Genomic DNA, 8705 nt, shown 5'->3' on the forward strand with positions numbered 1-8705 from the left:
TTATCACTAAATGTACCTGAGTAGAATCATAGAAACCATCAATCTTTTTATTCAATAGTTCTCCCTGGTTAGATAGCATAGTGACCGCGTCGAGGTTGAAAACAGTAGCTGCTTTTGTCGGCTTCGTTCTCATGACTTGCCACTGATAGTTGTTTAGTGACATCTCTTCAATAAATTCGTAAGCCTCTTCAGGTGTTTTTTTGTTCAAGGTTCCACGGGCAACTGCATCAATCAGTAGCCTTGTTGAGAAGTTCACACTGTTGTAAAAGGTCTAAACCTGTAACCATAAAGGTAACCCATAGTGAGGGCACCTTATCAATAAATCCTTGTATCTCTCCTATGCATCATGAAGTGTTTCTAAATCCATCTGCACAAAAGAAGAGATGTCATTTCTCAATTTAGCCGTTTTAGCCGGCGAAAAATATTTAAGCAAAAATTTTTCGGTCATTTGTTCCGAAGTAGTGATTGACCCTTATGGTAACGAGTTCAACCACTGTTTAGCCTTATTTCGTAATGAAAAGGGAAACAACCAAAGGCGAATGGTATCGTCAGAAATGCCATTGATCTTAAAGGTGTCGCAGAATTCCAAAAAATTTGCTAAATAAATGTTTGGATCCTCATCCTGCAAACTATCAAACTGAACAAACTGTTGTATCATTTGAATCGTGTTAGGTTTCAGTTCAAAATTATTTGCAGAAACAACAGGTCTAACAATACTCGATTTAGTTCCTGTTAGAGTAAGCTTAGCATAATCATACATAGTACGAGGAGCAAGGTTTTGATTTACTGGATTTGCAGCAACTACAAGAGGTAGTGGATTATTCAGATTGTCTGCTATCTCTTTAGGTATATCGGTCATGTCTTCTTGCTCTTCCTCTATATACTGTAGGCTTCGCCTTATTTCTCTTCGATTTCTGCGAGCTGTGCTTTCTATCTCACTGTTAAATAGCAAAGGTCCTAACGGATTCCTTCTAGTTATAAACTAGAGATTCCTTCCAGAAACAAATAACATAGAGATTAGAAGAAAAATAAAAATTAAATTAAAGAAAAAAATGGCTAAAGTAATAAAATTCAAGCATTCCTAATATCTTAGTCCCTGGAAACGGCGTCAAAAACTTGATGGTCGCTAAACTAACTAAAAATTTGACTAAGGCAAGCGCACCTATCGAGCAGTAGTATAGTTGTGGTGAGGCCTGAAATATCGTATCCACAAGAACTAAAAGTACTAGTAATTACTATTATTCTATTATCTAGCCCTAGAATTAAAGGGATGTTTTTAAACTAAGATTAACGATTTACTTAACTAAGAACACGACAGTGGTAAAAGTTGGAAAATATTGTTGGAAAATCGATGGAGAAGATAATACCCATGGAAGAATCCACCTAGACTTCACTTATTACTTCTGAATTAGACGATTTATTCACTTAACTTAATCTGTAAAAATCCCTGATTTATGTTAATATCTCTCCCAATACTAAGACAACTAACTCTAGGTTGATTAATTGAAATCACTTTCTAATTAAAACCCCTATTGTCGTATTAACTCGATTTATGGATCCCCTTATTAGATTTGACTCTAATCCGGCAGATTTATGTCGTCTATATCTAGGATTGCAATCAACTCTGCTTAATTATGAAAGATTTACTCTTAAAAAGGGACTTTTGCTCCACTGAATAAGCACATCAGACTTGAATTAATATCTTGAAATATTAAAGCAAGAATTAAAAACACATAATTAAGAATAAGAACAAGTATTTATCATATAATTCAAATAATAATAAGATCTGTCTTAGGTTTCATCTCCCTTAGGTATTTAGGGAGTTTAGTTCATAACGGTGGGGGAAAACATCTCAAAATTGGGAAAACAACAAAACATAAAGAAACCCAAAGAACTTCTAAGGAAATTGAATGGAGATATTCAGTCTTGAAGTAGATCCTGTTTTCAAGCTGATTCTGATGGCTGTCTTCGAGTATTCTCTACCTTCTACTCTCTGTGTCCCTTTTGATCCTCTTCTACAGTGTTTATATAGACTTTAGAATGCCCAAAATAGCCCAAAATTAGCCTTTTTCGAATAGAATTAGACTTGGGCTTGATAAGGACACGGCCGTGTGCCACACCCGTATGAAGGTACTCAGGCCGTGTGCAATTCTGACATGTTTTAATATCGACATAGCCATGACACACGGGTGTGTGGCCAGCCTGTGTGTCACACAAGGGCTTGTGGATTACCCGTGTGGGAGTGCCTAGACCGTGTGAAGCACTGAATTAGGCCTATTTTATCCGTTGTTTCTTGCTCTTTTCGTTTTCCTAAGCTCTCCTGAGTATAAAACATGAAATTAAAGGATTAGGAGCGTCAAATTCATTAAATCTTATGATAAATCATCCAAAAATATGCCAAGCATGGGGTAAAAATATGTATATATTATGGTTTATCAAATATCCCCACACTTAAGTATTTGCTTGTCCTTAAGAAAAATCTTCACACACAATTAAAATTCATTCTTCTCAACTTATAATTCTTATAAAAAATGTTTCGAAATAATCCACAAATAATCATACATTGAGAATTCAACTAAAAGAACATTAAAGTTTCAAACAATCCAAGTTGAGCATTTTAATCATAAAATCATAGGTATCCCCCTTTATCTAAGTAATTACTTTTAATTCTAAATCGACAAGGGTTGACATCCTCACTAAAGATTCACTCAAATCAATCAAAGTGTTTAAGTTTCAATAATTAAGCACTTAATAGTCAAACATGAAAAATTATTACTAAGGCCTGCATGAAAATCAAATCTCCACCACTATAAATAAGATGACACACAAATCAAAAGGTCTTTAGCAGGGTTGTAATGGGGCTTAGGTTAAAGGCGTGGATAAAGGCTGAAAAATAGGGTTAGAATCGAGATTAATTTAATAAATTACCAAACTTAGAAAAATAAAGTTAATTACTGAATTACAAACAAGTGCCAGAATTAAAACTATCCAAAACTAATGAAGTGAGCTTTTTCTCAATATAATAACTTTAACTTATCCAAGCTCTTTATAACAATATGTAATTATATGAATATAAATATACATTTTTTTAGAATAAGAACAAGTACAATAATGGAAAGTACATAATAAGAAATAATTCAGCAACTGAAATGAACGAACATAGTTAGGTAACTAATCAAATCAAATCAAATCTCGATAAAAAGGGAGTCAATAAAAAGGGAGAAATTCTTAACGAATCAAAAAGGGTTAAGTTGTGGGCTAATATTAAGGGGAAAATCAAGAAACAATGGTTAAGCTCAAAGGGGTTCACTAAGGGTTAATTATCTGGGTAGGCTTTTTATGGGGTAAGTGGGTTAAAACCTAGGCACCTTTATCATCTCAGTATATCAAATCAAAGGTGTGGTCTTGACATGCATAATCGAAGCAAGTTCTAGAATAACAAATCAATGTTGACACACTCATAACCAATAAAATAAGTGACCAAGAAAGATATATGCTATAAAAGGCTCAAAATATCACGAAAATTATGGGTATTTAATGTCAATCCTGTAAATTCAAAACTTCAAGATAATACCTCAATTCAGGAAAACAACCTAGCAATTTTAATTCTCAAAAGTCAACTTATCATGATTGATTCTCTAATGTCTTAAAGTTTAAACAATCAATGCACAATTACCTATGATTTAATTCAAAACATATAAATAAAAATTATAAATCAATCAGAATTTACTATAATAATAATATGAGAAAATTATTTGAGAACAAGATAGAAATTCAGGGATTTTATGATAATCATATAAATAACCTCCCCACACTTAAGATGTACATTGTCCTCAATGTACAAAGATAGATAATAATAATATAAGCATAATATCAGAAGAGAGGGAAAGAAGCAAAACTGCCCTGAATTTTTTGATGAAATCCTTGGAATAGAGAAAGCTAGAATTGTAGATAAGGCCAATGAAAGGCATGATTTTGAGTTACTAATAAGAAAATAAACACAATTGTGGAAGAGAATTAAGGGATTACTCGATAATTACCATAAAGATAAACATAAAATATAAAACATAAGTCTTCAAAAATAAATAAAAGAAAAATAAAAATAAAAGTAAAATTAATAATAAAATAAATTGACTCAAATGTCCTCATTATCAGATGCGTCGTGGGTCGACGGTGCCAAAGGAGAGATGTGTAGGTCGTGGTAAATCTGTCGGAGAGTGGCATCGATGTTGTCGAACCGCTCAAAACACTACTGCTCAAAGCGAGTGAGTCGCTCGGATATATCTGTCAAGGTGGCAGTAGTAGAGCGGTGACTCTGTGATGGTGGTGGAGGTGGGTCCTCATGAAGGGGAAGAACACCATTAGTAATGTCCTCTGGATCATTCTAACTATAAGAACGAGCTAACTAGTACTGAGGGGGATCGAATCCATAACGTCGCTTGATTATCCTCATGTGGATCATACTAGAAATTCCTTGAGGAAATATCTGGCCTACTAGTGTGAGTGTCGATGACATCTCTCGCGTATCGAAGAGACCAAAGTGTCGAGCGAGACGAGTCACGTAAAGGCTGAGAAAGATGGGGCCCTTCTTATAGTGTTTAGTTTGGTTGCGGCAAGTGAGCGCGATGAAATACGCCAAATCAAACACATGTCCGGTAGTCATGCTCCACAGGAAATAGGCATCATAAGTACTAACCACTCCTGTGCTCTATCTCTGACCTGTCAAAGTGTGAGCTAGTAGGGCGTGAATATACTGTAGGGCTAGAAAGAGGTGCGTCACCTTCGAGCGACTCGCGTTATAGTTAGTTAGGCCCCCCATGAGCTCAGTCCAACATCGCAAAGGTGAGTAATGAATATGTCTATGAAGCTGATGAAAGTCCTCGGTGCTCATGAACTCCTTTGTGTAAAGTCCCAAAGCAGAATCGAACTCTGGGACGCTCATGTGTCGTACTAGCCTAACAAGGCGAAAGGTGATAGTGCTGGGCTCGTCATAGACTGACATGACTTGTTGGACTAAAAATATGGCACCGAACTCTAAGGTGAGCTCCAAGTAGGTGGGCTCGATGATGGTGAAGAACCTATTCTACAGGGATGGGGTAATAATTACGCGCACATCATCAACCAAATGGACCTGCTCTAGCGCGGTCCAATCAATACAACGACCCACACCAAGGGGTCGTACACTAAGAAGCTGATATAAATCCTCCTAGTTGGCTGATAGAAATTGGAGCAAAGGGTGGTGAGCTTCAGTCGAGGCGCTCGAGGAGGTTGCGCTAGGACCCTTCCACTTTTTCAAAGAGAGGACTACCACTTTTGACTTGCCTCATGTGCTCGTCATAATGGGCTTGAAAATTATTTTAGAATGAATGAACACACTTAATAGCGGTATGTAAGGAGAGAATAAAAATTTAAACGAAGCTCCAAAATTGGACAAAAATAAACATAGAATATAATGGGGCTAAGAAACAATATGCTTATTAAGAGAAACCTAAGACCAATCCATGAAACAACAGAGCAAAAAATGAAATTATAAAACTAAGAACAGCAATGAAAATAAAAGGTATGCAGAAGACTAATGGAATTAACAGAAGTAACAAATGAAATCAAATGACTGAAAATAATGTTCAAAATTTAATGAAGCAAAAACACAAGATTATCATCAAGGAATTAACTAACTAATCAAGAACAAAGGAGTAAATAAAATCAGTAGCGACAAAGAGAAATAAAATAAAGAAACAAAATACAAAATAATAATGAAACTAATAATAATAAAGGAAGACAAGAACAAGGTTTGAGAAGGGGTGATCGACGATAGGGTTGGTAGTCAGCGGAGTGGCACGGACGTCGGAGCGGAGCTAGATGGTGTGAGCGGTGGTGGCTGTAGAGAGGGGAAGGGATAGGTGTGCGATGGTGGGGCTGGGTTGTGGGGATGGAAGCTTGAGGCGATGTTGGTAGATGATGAAGCGATAAGTGAGGAATGGTAAAAATGGGATAAAAGTGTATGCGCAAAGGGTTGAGGAGTAAACGGCGAGGCTATGTGGCTTGAATGGTGGTCGGACGGAGGGGGAATGAAGCTGTGGCTACTAGGGTTTGGGGGAATTTGGGGGAGAAGAGAAAAAAATGAAGAAAGGGGAAAAGGTTTTTTTTTTATGGTGACACGGTCGTGTAACAGCCCCATATTGGGCCACACGAGTGTGTCACACGCTCGTGTGGCTCGAATCTAACCTATTTTCATCACGAAAATTGAATGACCTTTCATCACACGGCTTTGGACATGCCCGTGTGTTCAGGCCATGTGGTTTCACGGCCGTGTCGCACGGTCGTGCTCTATGTTTTTCACTTCTTCCACGCTCGTGTGGCTCACCTATACGCCTGTGTAACCTACCACACGCCTGTGTGGATCGACCGTATCTTGCACATGGCTGTAGGCCTTACCCGTGTAACTCTTTGACTTGTTAAAATTCGAAAAATTAAGCTCCAGGTTTTACACGGCCTAAGACACACCCATGTGTCTAGGCCATGTACTTCCCACGGCTGTGTCCCACGGCCGTGTGGATTTATTGCATGCCGTGTGCATGTCAATTTTTGGGAAATTTTAGCCCTGTTTCCATATGGCCAAGGACACGCTCGTGTGTCCAGGCCGTGTGGGTCATTGAACCTACATAAAAAACATGAAAAATAGATAAAATAAACAGGTTAGTAGTGTTAGTGCTCGGGTTGCCTCCTGGGAAGCGCTTATTTAAAGTCTAAGCTCGACTCACCTCATATTTGCACAGTCATGGTGGTTCGAGGAGTTGAAACTCTTTATTCTTGCTATCAATCTTATCAAAATAAGGTTTTAGACGAGTACTATTTACCTTAAAAGTACCGAATTTGGAATGAGTTACCTCGACTGTACCATATGGGAAAACGTTGAGTACCGCAAAAGGTATTACTCCATTAGGTTTAGAAGTGGCAACACGAGGTTCTGCTTCATCTAACACTTTGTCTCCAACCTTAAGTTGATTCGATTCACCTGTGTTCGCCATTCATCTAGTTCCTCGATCTGTAGCCTTCACTCTTCATGGATAGTCTTGTTATTACATGGACTTGAACGTGGCTCATTTGTACTTCTCGAAAGTTTTTCCTGCAAAGAGGGTTGAACAACAAGGTTACTCACATTAAAAGAACTTGTGTAATCATCTCGATCACTAGTCTTTCTGTCAGAATCATGAGCTTAGAGTTTAATCATGTCATCGCCTACCCGAAGTGTGAGTTCACATGTTCCAACATCAATGATATATCTAGCAGTTGCTAAAAAGGGTCTGCCTAGAATTAAGGGTACGTCACTGTCCTCATCCATGTCTAAGACAATGAAATTGACTGGGAATATGAATTTGTCAATTTTAACAAGCACATCTTCAACGATACCCTTAGGAAATCCAATAGTTTTATCAGCTAATTGTATGCTCATCCTAGTTTGTTTGGGTTTCCCTAGTCCTAGCTGCTTAAACATCTTGTAGGGCATGACATTCATACTTGCCCCTAAATCAGCTAAGGCATTATTAACGTTAAAACTACCAATTAAACAAGGAATTGTAAAACTCTCTGGATCTTTTAGTTTTTTGGGTAGCTTGTTTTGCAAAATAGCTGAGCAAACTGCATTTAACTCCACATACGATGACTCATCTAACTTCCGTTTGTTTACTAAAAGCTCCTTTAAAAATTTAACTGCATTTTGGCATCTGCGAAAGAGCTTCAATAAATGGTAAGTTAATATGTAATTTTTTAAGTAGTTCAAGGAATTTACCGGATTGTTCATCTGTGTAGTCTTCCTTTGTCGTATTGGGTATGGCACACGAGGTCTATATTCTTTGCTTACCAGCTTTTGTGTACCATGACTCACCTCAACCTTATCATTGCTTACCATAGCTTCTTACCTCGTTTCAGATTTAGGTTCAGTTAACCCTTCTTTGTCGCATACAGTGATGGCATGGAGTTGCTCCCTTGGGTTAGTTTCTGTATTACTGGGCAAGCGACCTTGCGGTCATTCAGAGATCAACTTAGCAACCTGACTAATTTGAGTTTCGAGCCCTTGAATTTACTCTTACTAATTTTTAAGTGTTGTCTCAGTATTCTAAAAATGAGTTTCTGACACCGAGATAAATTTTGTAAGCATCTCCTCAAGGTTCGGCTTTTTCTCCTTTTGGTAAAGTGGTTGTTGAAAACCTGGAGGGTGTTGTGGCCTTTGATTCCCTGGACCACCCCACAAAAAATTGGGATGGTTCTTCCAACCTGCATTGTAAGTGTTACTATAAGGGTTATTCTGAGGTCTAGAATTGTTACCCATATAGTGGATTTGTTCTCCCTCAGTGCTGGGGTTGAAGGATGGATAGTCTGTGTTGTGTATCCCTCCTCCATTTGAATCACACCTCATCACTAAATGTACCTGAGTAGAACCATACAAACCGTCAATCTTTTTATTCAATAGTTCTACCTAGTTAGATAGCATAGTGACCGCGTCGAGGTTGAAAACACCAGCTTCTTTTATCGGTTTCGTTCTCATGACTTGCCACTGATAGTTGTTTAGTGACATCTCTTTAATAAATTCATAAGCCTCTTCAGGTGTTTTGCTGTTCAAGGTTCCATCAGCGGCTGCATCAATCAATTGCCTTGTTGAGGAGTTCACACCGTTGTAGAAGGTCTGAACTTGTAACCATAAAGGT

The 8705-nt window shown here is 37.8% G+C and overlaps 1 non-coding gene across 1 annotated transcript; it reads left to right on the plus strand.

The window, feature by feature from the left end:
• Nucleotides 1-293: 293 nt before the first annotated feature.
• On the plus strand, nt 294-400 carry LOC121231383 (small nucleolar RNA R71). The gene has a single exon (XR_005929442.1). It is a non-coding gene; the product is annotated as a small nucleolar RNA R71 (small nucleolar RNA).
• The last annotated feature ends 8305 nt before the right edge of the window (nt 401-8705 follow it).

Source organism: Gossypium hirsutum, chromosome A06 (genome assembly GCF_007990345.1).
Source record: "Gossypium hirsutum isolate 1008001.06 chromosome A06, Gossypium_hirsutum_v2.1, whole genome shotgun sequence".
Taxonomy (NCBI): Eukaryota; Viridiplantae; Streptophyta; class Magnoliopsida; order Malvales; family Malvaceae; genus Gossypium; species Gossypium hirsutum.